This window comes from Neofelis nebulosa, chromosome 8, assembly GCF_028018385.1.
Source record: "Neofelis nebulosa isolate mNeoNeb1 chromosome 8, mNeoNeb1.pri, whole genome shotgun sequence".
In the NCBI taxonomy this organism is placed as follows: Eukaryota; Metazoa; Chordata; class Mammalia; order Carnivora; family Felidae; genus Neofelis; species Neofelis nebulosa.
The window spans coordinates 46,518,912-46,529,339 of record NC_080789.1 but is presented as its reverse complement, the minus strand read 5'-3'; the positions used below and the strand labels follow the sequence as shown (position 1 = coordinate 46,529,339).

General features: G+C 41.5%; 1 long non-coding RNA gene across 1 annotated transcript; it reads right to left on the bottom strand.

Annotated features, from left to right (window-relative positions):
- Nucleotides 1-1,675: 1,675 nt before the first annotated feature.
- On the bottom strand, nucleotides 1,676-9,273 carry LOC131483965 (uncharacterized). Its single transcript, XR_009247962.1, has 3 exons — nucleotides 8,932-9,273; nucleotides 3,659-3,706; nucleotides 1,676-1,972 (listed from the first exon to the last, which is right to left on the bottom strand). It is a non-coding gene; the product is annotated as an uncharacterized LOC131483965 (long non-coding RNA).
- Between the last annotated feature and the right edge of the window lie 1,155 nt (nucleotides 9,274-10,428).

Genomic DNA, 10,428 nt, shown 5'->3' with positions numbered 1-10,428 from the left:
TCGGTGCTACTGAAGGTGTCTGTGTCCAAACTGCTTGCTGCTGGTCCACTACGAGATAAAGAGCTTATGCTGCAATGTAATCAACATACTGCTCCCTTCATTGAAAGCATCTCCCAACCACCCCCCACCCCCCACCGCTGCCGGAAGAAAAAGGAGGAGGAGGAGGAGGAGGAAGAGAAGGAGGAGGAGGAGGAGGAGGAAGAGGAGGAGAAGGAGGAAAATGTCAATTGAATTAGAGTGTGTTTAGTAAAGAAATTGGTCTATATTCTGGCGCTGGTTTCTGATTTTACTGCAACGGATAGCAAAGTTTGTGGACTGACAGTGGCTTCTACAACACAGTTTGAGGAGCATGTGGTAAAACACCAGGTTTTTGTCAGTTAGAAACTATGTTCAGCTGCTAATAACAGAGACCCTAATAACAAGTGAATTAGGGGACTCTTCTCCCACAGAAAAGATGTGAGAGAGTTGACTTATTGGTCCATCACAAGCTGAGTCCTACCAGATCTGCCAAATCACAAGGCTGGGTGGGCCCACAGCATCCCATACAATGGAAATGGTACACCTGGGATCAGCTGCTGGTGGAACTGCAAGTAGGCTGTAGAGCAGGTGCCCTCACCTTCCCTCCACCACCTTTTCCCCCAGCTTGCACGTGCCATTTCATGGGAAGTCCATTATGATCAACTAATGGAGGAGGAAAAAATGTCCAAGCTTATTTCCACAGACTGAAGGGTTCAATAAGTGATTGTACACCAAAAACAGGTGGCCCTGAATGTAAGTGGGGAAGGAAATCCTCCCAATAAATAGGGCTTCAGATTGTCTACCTGGTCATCCACTTTTTGTGGAAAGAGAAGAAGCTTAAGGCAAGAATAAATAGGGCATAAAGAATAAATAACAAAATTGAAGACAACGAGGTCCGGGAAGGGGAGTGGGGACAAGCACTGCATGTTATCCAACATGCAGGTAACAAAATTTGATCCTGCCTATGTTTTTTAGAGGCAGATGAAGGATCTCTTAAAGGGAAAAATTAAAATATTTGTATTAGTTTAAACAGAGAACACTTATTCAGAGGGATTGGAGGACATAATGTATGTGAAAAAGTCTTTCACACACATCTTTTTATGAAATTAATTAATAAAGAAGTAGATAGAATGACTTCCAATGAACATCAGCAACCTTGTCCTAGACCACCTATTCTTGGCACAGTGGGCACATGAACAGTATCACCACGGCCAAAGAGTTGGAAGCATGAGCCTGATTGCGTGGGATCCCACCCGCCACAGCTGATTAAATACCGCTTCTGCCGAAAGTCCAAACCTTCCAGCAATGGAAACCAATGCTGAGCCTCCAGTATGGCACCAACTCTCCAGACCAGCTTGGTGCCAAGTTGATTACATTCGACTCCTTTCATTCTCAGAAATGCAGCCATTTATCTTGACTGAAAGCAACATGTATTCCCAATATGGGTTTGCCTTCCTTGCCTGCATGACCTCAGCCAGCACCATTGCCCACGTGCTTACAGAATGTGTGACCTACTGACTTGGCATCCCACATCACATTGCAGGGTACAAAGGTACCCACTTAAAAGCGAAGGTAGTTAGCTTGTGGGTGCTTGATCATGGGATTTTCTGTCTAAATATACAGATTCTTTAACTTTCTACTGCCCACTGGACTAATACACATTGGGATATTAAATAAGACTTGACCCATCATCCCATCTGAATCCTTTGGTTTTCTAAAGGCTTTTCCTGACAATTTGGGCCTCAGCCAGACTGCTTTCCCCAGTGTTCCATTTAAAATTTTATTGTCCCCTTCAGAACATAGTTATGGTATCAATTTTCATTATTTCTCTCTTCTTTCCATATCTTATCTTTTTCTTATGGAATCTTGCCCTTGCAAGATTGGAACTTCTTGGACGCTTTGTCCCAATATAATGCTGCCATCTAAATTGAGTTATAGCAATGTCCTTTTGGTTCTTGTAAAATAAAAAATAAAAAACACATTAAAACAGATAGTACCTACAGGCTAGTGGCTACAACATGAGAATCCAGTTGCTATACTATATCATTCTGGGATTTTTTTTCCCCATACCTTATGTCCTCCAGTCCCTCTGAATGAGTGTTCTCTTTTTAAAGTAATAAAATTATTTTTACTTTTCCCTTTAAGAGTTCCTTCCTCTGCTTCTACAAAATACAGGCAGGCTCAAATTTTGTTACCTCTGATTTTTCCATTTTCTCTTTATCTCATGTTTATCTTTATCTCATGTTTTCCATTCAAATATGTGAAAGGCTTAGAATAAATATGTTCCTCCTCAAGATTAATATTTTTAAGCCTGCATTAGATGCAACGTTCCCAGTATGCTAACCACGTGAGCCCAAGTCAACCAATTCCTCAAAATTTATAAATTCCCTTATAAAGCAGGTTCACAGTAAATTCCTTTATCAACATCAACTTCTATCTGTTCCCAGAAAAAAAAAACATTCTACATCTGGATTTTTCTAGTCCCCATTTCTGTGCCTTTGATTCATATTTCCATTGCCATGTTCTATTTTATTCAGCCAGCTTAAAATATCACAGTGCTTCTTTACCCACACAACATTGTCTTCTCATTTCTGTAATATGCACTTTTTTTTCTTTTAATAAAATCTTGGCCTGCTTAGCTGTATTCCTGGAACATCAAGCCAGAAGTTCTTGTTATTTTTTTCCACTTATTTCTTCCAAAATTCATCACACGTTACTTTACTCTTGAAGCTTACATCATCCTCTTTCATCCCTAGCAAGGAATGACTACAAATATGTCTCTTGGAGTAATTCTTAGTTAGTCGATTGTCCAAACTCCCATAACATAATCCCCAGGCAGCCCCTGGCTGATTTATCTTTTCAATCTTTCTGACAATAAAATGTTGCTGAAACAATTTTGTGATGTCTGTGTTTCATGGCTTTGAATAAATTTTCCCGCTCCCATTTTGGTCTTCCTTTTGTTTACTTGGACCTTAGGAAGAACAGGAGAGATCTGAAAGAATACATACTCGCCTCTCCTGTCTCAATAACACATAAACCTTAAATGGTCCTCTTTGCACATCACTGACCCTATTTTCTCCTTTGTTCTCTTTTTTCAGTCATTAATTCCTCCTCCCCCAAATTGTTACAGCAGATCTGAAGCCTTCCGTGACTAATGGCCCCATGAGACATCCCTCTGTTTTGCCATCCCCTAGCATTTACATCTAAAATATGGAATCAGGGGCACCTGGGTGGCGCAGTCGGTTAAGCGTCCGACTTCAGCCAGGTCACGATCTCGCGGTCCGTGAGTTCGAGCCCCGCGTTAGGCTCTGGGCTGATGGCTCCTGCACTCTCTCTCTCTCTCAAAAGTGAAGAAATAATAATAAACATTAAACAAAATAAACGTTAAATATGCAATCAACCACTGTATATTTGTTGTAAACATATTGCTAGATGTGTGTGTATGCATGTATGTACATGTGTGTGTGCTGATAATTGCCTTGGCTTACCAGCCAAACATCTCTGTCTTCTTTTGTATCATGATTTCTGTCTATGCAAATACTGGAAATGCAACTCTGAATAGACGTTTGAGGTACTGTATTAAATTGGTCATTATTCCATTCATTGAGCATTTAGTGATCATCTATTCAGTGTCACTCACTGTGCTAGCTGCTCAATCAAGTGGTCCCAGCTTCCCACAGCTCATAGTCTAGAGAAAAAAAGAAAAACAAGAAAACAGATAGTTACACCGGAGTGCAAAATCTGTAGGAGGATATGGAATTAACAAAGAAACCCTCTAAATCAGTGTAAGAAAAGGGTAGAAGAAGGAGAGAGTGGAAAGAGGAGGACCAGGGGAAGTTAGCTCGACAGAGGAAGGGGGGGGGGGGGTGCGGCCAGAGTGCCCCTGGCAGAAGGCAAAGCAAAGCAGAGTGGGGTACTGAGGTCCTTACGGTATGGTTGGGGTGATGTGCATAGTGCCATATGGCTATAGAGACAAGTTCAGGAAGATGGTGGGAGATGAAGCTAAGAAAGCAGTTAAGAGCCAGTTTAGAAGGGACTTTGTATGGCATATTGAAGAGTTTGCCCTTTGTCCCACCCCATTCCTTGTGTGTGGCTATAGTCACTAGGCTTCTGACTAGCACCGGGAAAGAGGTTCCACGTTCTGTCTGCTGTCTCATTTTTGCCGCTCAGTACTTGAAACTCCCTTGATTCCTAGCTGTACTCTCAATCTCATTATCCACCTCTCCAAATTACCCTAAACGCTACTGCCAGATTAACTATATTGTTGAATTTCATCTCTTACATTTGAAAACCTTCAGTGTTTCATTGCGGCCAAATGCAGCAGAAATCCCTACACATTATGCCCCTCAATGAATCTCCACCACCATTTCCTGTTCCCCCCATGAACCCACCTTTTACACGTGGGTGCTATCGTTTCCAACTCTGTGCCCTTCCTCGAAATGCCCTTTCTGTTTTTCATCTACTCAAGACTTTCTGGTCTTCCGGCCACATGTCCCGTGTAATTTGTCTTCTTGGAATCAACAACGTGTTTCATTTCTATTATCTTTCAGCCCTTGTTGTACTGGGCCCTGTAGTTTTATGTATTTATTTTGTTCATTTGACTAAAACAATTATTCCTGGGTCAGATCTGTCTCTTGGTCACTTTTTAAAATTTTTTAATAGTCCATAACACCATTTCTTGAGCAGAGGTGCTAGGTAAATATTACATTGGAATACATCAAATTGGTGACCATTAGTGAAGCTCTATCAATCTACTCTTCTCCAAAGTAGTTACTTTATCACCTCCACTCCCTTTTTACTATGTTATTTACAAGGAAGGTAGAGGCTGATGTTTTATTTCTATTTTATAGAGAAATATTTGAGTGTCAAGGATTTTAAAAGTTTACTTGAGTGTTTGGGGACTGGAAGCTAAGCTTCTGATACCTGTTTAGTGCTTATTTAGATTATATTAGATCCAGGATTCTTTTCCTGGAAGGAATTAAAAGGGAAGCTTTAAAAAATATATTAAGAGCTATTTTTACTACTATTTATCATCAGTACTGGGAGGAAAGATAATGGGAAAGTTGTTACATCACTAAAAAATAAGTTAAGTGGTTTCTAACTTTATAATTCAGGGAAATGAAGACTTCACTTTAAGAGATAAGATAGTTAATGGGGCACCTGGTTGGGTCAGTCAGTTAAGTGTCCAACTTTGGCTCAGGCCATGATCTCAGGGTCAGTGACTTCAAGCCCTGCTGTGGGCTCTGGGCTGACAGCTCAGAGCCTGGAGCCTGCTTCGGATTCTGTGTCTCCCTCTCTCTCTTCCCCTCCCCTGCTCGCGCTCTGTCCCTCTCTCACACAAGAATAAATAAACATTAAGAGATAGATAGTTAAGAGGTGGTTTGGAGTGCTCTGGGTTCATTTGAACCTGCTTTGGGTTAATTTGTTGAAAGCCAATTGATTCAAAGCTATTTCAGCACACGGCAAACCCACCAAAAGACCATCTGGAGGAAACTGTCAGCTTCATATCCTGAGGTAATAGGAAACTTGGTTGCAACCATTTGAGGGCAATTTCAGGGGTGGGATGCGAGCCTACCAAAATAGAGAAGGCCATAAACTGGGTTTAAGAAAAGACCACCCATTCACGGATAAAGCATTAAGCATTGAGCAATACCAGGCATCCAAATTATAAAATACGCATGAAATTAGCATCCAGCTAAGTTGAACAGATGAATCCTTAGTAAAATAGCTGAGATGGAAAGCCTAGGGCAAAACTAAAACTTTGAAAAAATCTTCCAGAATTCATCAATTTTGACAAATTGACTTTTTGGAAACTGATTTTCAGTGAATTGTCCTGATTCTAGTTTGAATAAATATCTAGCCTTAGTTGCTTACACATTATTCCATCAAAGAAGAATGCAGGTTTGTGTATGGGCATGATAGCTGGTCTGTGACCCAAAACTTTAGTTTGTACCTTAACCCTATCCTCCATAGTACTGATTTTTTTTATCTTATGTTCTTCTTTCAAAATTTTAAGGGTTTTTTTTTTTAACGTGTATTTGTTTTTGAGAGAGGGAAAGAAGAGGGGTCAGAAAGAGATGGGTATAGGGGATCAAAAGCGGGCTCCATGCTGACAGTAGAGAGCCTGATGCGGGGCTCGAACTCATGAACCATGAGATCATGACCTGAGCTGATGTCAGATGCTTAACTGACGGAACCACCCACACACCCCTCAAGATTTGAAGTTCTATGAGGGCGCCTGGGTGGCTCAGTCGGTTAAGCGTCCGACTTCAGCTCAGGTCACGATCTCGCGGTCCGTGAGTTCGAGCCCCGCGTCGGGCTCTGGGCTGATGGCTCGGAGCCTGGAGCCTGCTTCCGATTCTGTGTCTCCCTCTCTCTCTGCCCCTCCCCCGTTCATGCTCTGTCTCTCTCCGTCTCAAAAATAAATAAAACATTAAAAAAAATTAAAAAAAAAAAAAGATTTGAAGTTCTATGAAAGGTGGGACCATTACACCACATCTTATGACTCTTTACATTCCTAGTACCTTGCACACTTGTATTTGGTAGCCCGCATGTTAGCCGTCAGATGAGGACAGAGTATCGACCCAGCTGCCTCACCTTTGAGGGCATGGTTAGGGGAACCCTCAAAAGGTGATTCCCTCCCTTATTGTGATTCAGTAGTTTCATCTTCATGTATGAAAGACAATGTTACCATTACAACTAAATTTAAGAGTATTCTGGAGCTGAATAAAGTCTTCCTGCCCTATTGTGACCCCATCCAACTTGACTAAAGCCTTTTCCTTTTCTCAAGTGGGAATTGGAAAAGGAACTCATATATCATCCTTCTAAATCCTCACAATTAGTGGGTAACTTTCATTTAATAAACGTTGAATTGCAAGAGCTTTCTGTTATTGATAATGCTTACAATTAGTAAGAACTTGAATTATTTTATCAACTTTTTCTTTCTGTTTCGCAATGACACAAAGCCTAACCAGAAAGCAGAGCTTCTCAACCTATGAAACTGAGCTTCTGAATATTTTTACTATTTTAGGTAAATAACGATGGCTCCACCATTATTGGTAGCTCCACCCTCCTCCTTGACCTTTAGATGACCTGCCTTTATCCCTGACCCTGCAGGAGGAAGGTTCTCCCTCTGGTGAGAATCTGGTGTCTGAAAATGTTCTTCTATGCTTCAGATGCCCCAAGCTATCCTATAACTACTCCCTGGATGTCTCCTTGATTTCCAGCCCTGGAAGACTGTAGTCTGGTCCAGTCTTGTGCTGTTTTCTAAAACTCACTTATTAGTTTATCAAAGCCTAAATTTATCCTCTTGTGAAATCTGATTAATGTCCATTGTTCTTAGCTATACTTTGTTCATACGCTATCATAGCACCTTCCATATTATGTATTCGCTATACCCACATCTGACTTCCCAACTAGACTGTGAACATATTTTTGCTCTTTGTCCCCAACTGGACAGTTGTCTCTCATACTATACACTTTCACACTAGGAATAGCCATCTTTTCTAGATGTGAAATGACTAGATTCCCAAATACTCTAGAATGTAGTCTAATCAAATCCTAAAACTACTAGAACATAAGCTCCATGACAGAAAGGAGTTTCCTTGTGTTCATCATTGTATCTCAGTTTATAGAACAGTGTCTGGCAAGAGTCAGTACTAGTCTCAATAAAGTTTGTGACGCAAAAGAATACTGTGTTAGTATGCAACAAGATGAAGGGAACAGTGTTATATCAGTCTTTTTAGATATTTGTAAACTATAAAGGCTCCAATATTCCTTTCATACCTTAGGGACAAAACACAGTCTAAGATTTTCATATAATAGTGATTTCTAAATTTTTCATCACTGATATTTTTCATTCATGTGGTTTCACAAGAACACTCTTATTTGAATATTCAAATAATTGTCATTTTTAAGCTTTACAGGTTCTAAGTTTTTCTGCTTCCAAAATGATGGCCATACCCTCATGGAAACTCAAGCAACTGCTTTTAACTTAGGGCCCATCGGGATAACTTAAAGAGTCAAACCACTGCACTCCAGAGGTCTCCAGCCCTGAGCAGCCCAGATTCTTTCCTGACATGGCATGTCCAAAGACCCTAATCCAGGTGGGGCTCAGGAGCTTTGTAGGAAAGAACTTAAAGTTTGCCAGCAATTGTGGCTCCAGTGTGCTTCCATTACATGGGACTGAGTTTCCCCAAAAGAGAGCAGACTGGAGGAAGAAAGGCAGAGCATTGAAAGAAAAACTGCTCAAGTGGAGACAAAGCCGGGCTGAGTGAACCGAGTGAGCTTCAAGAAAGCCAGATTCCAGGAACTATGTTCCGTTGCTGGGTCGGTGCCTAGTGTGAGTCTGGGTGGAGGGGAGCAGGGGACCTGCGGGCTACCAGCAAATGGGCAGCAAGAGTGGCAGCAGATTAGTGCTGCTCACTGGAACAAAGGAGTCATGGAACAGCGGATCCAAGAACACATGTGTGAGACCTCCCTGGACTTGGTGAAAGCTCCATGAGGTGAGAAAGGCTGGCACTCCAACTGAACAATGCTCACAACATCGGTTCCCACCCACCGCCTCCAGCTAGAGGAAATACAAGTTATATGAGGAAGAAGCATTAAGCTGGGAGGCAAGAAACAAATCTTTAAAAGTTCAGGTCATGTCACCAACTCGCTGCTAGTAGCTTTTTCAACAAAAATGTATATTCCTATAAAAAGAAACAACAAAGTCTCCATGTCATAACGCTTGTGAAGGAAGGGGGAGGGATGGAGATGGTGTCCCCTAGACTGGAAATAGATGTGTGGTGCCACTCGATCAGTGCCGGGAAGACATGCTCACCCTCAGCACATGATATTTCAGGCTCATTCAGCACAAGTGTGTTAAAGGGAAATACCACGGAACGGAGTGACTCACCAACTCACCACAACCTTGGCAAGAATTGGTGCATCCAAGTTCCAAGACAGCAGAGAATGCAGGGTCCAAAGAGCACGAGGTCCAGAGCAAGGGCCCAAGGAACCTGAAATAACAAACACAACCACTTACTATTGGCTGGGTGCGTTCTATGTTCTCTGCATGTTTTCATTTATACATGTAATCCTCCAAAATACCCTGTGAGGTAGGGACTGTTGTTATACCCCCGTTTTACAAATGAGGGACCTGAGGCACAGAAAGGCTGAGTAACTTGCCCAAAGCCACACAGGTATTAAGCAGCACGGTGGAGATTCAAAGCCAGACAGTCTGGCTCCTTATCCTAATACTCCAGCGTCCTTCAGATGATGCTTCTTTAGCACTTACCCTCTGCCAGGTTCCCTTCCAAGTATTTTGCATAGGTTAACACATTCAAGGTTGAAAGTGCAGATAGGGATAGAGGAAAATAAAACTTACTTAGGGCTTCCTCTCTTTTGGGGTAAATTTCTTAAAAAGAAAATAGTTACAATTCATTAATCTCCACTACTGCAGCATGCATTCTGATAAGGAAACTAGTATAAAGAAAACCATGGCTACAATGAAGACCCTGATTTTTAAAATCATAGGATTCTAGGGGCGCCTGGGTGGCGCAGTCGGTTAAGCATCCGACTTCAGCCAGGTCACGATCTCGCGGTCCGTGAGTTCGAGCCCCGCGTCGGGCTCTGGGCTGACGGCTCGGAGCCTGGAGCCTGTTTCCGATTCTGTGTCTCCCTCTCTCTCTGCCCCTCCCCCGTTCATGCTCTGTCTCTCTCTGTCCCAAAAATAAATAAAAAACGTTGAAAAAAAATTAAAAATAAATAAATAAATAATAAAATCATAGGATTCTAATGAGAACAATAAGTGGACTTGCATCATTAAGTCACAGAAAATTATGGGACAATGAAAGTGAAGTAGAAAGAAAGAGTGTTAAACATACCAACCTGGGGCATATATGCCCCCAAATTAAAATGTTGAGTGGAAAATATCAAGTTGCAGACTAATTCATGAAATGTGATATCATTTATATAAGGTTTTCTAACAGCTTTATTGAGTTAAAACTTAATGTATACATTTTAATAAGTTAGGACATATGCCTACACCTATGAAACTATCGCCCCAATCCAAAGTTTTCTGGTGTCTCCTTCCCTTCCCTCTCCTCCTCTCCCTTTCCCTTCCCTCCCCTCCCCTTCCCTTCCTTTCCCTCCCCTTCCCTTCCCTTGCCTTTCCTTTCCTTTGTCTCTTTCTTTTCCTATTTTCTTTCTTTCTTCCTTCCTTCTTTCCTTTATTCTTTTTTCTTTCTTTCTTCTTCCTTCCTTCTTTCCTTTCTTCTTTCTTTCCTTTTCTCTTTCTTTCTTTCTTTCTTTCTTTCTTTCTTTCTTTCTTTGTAAGACCACAACATGATATTTACCCTCTTAACAAATGTTTGGTTACACAAAACATTATTGTTACCTATAGGCTCTATGTTATACATCAGATCT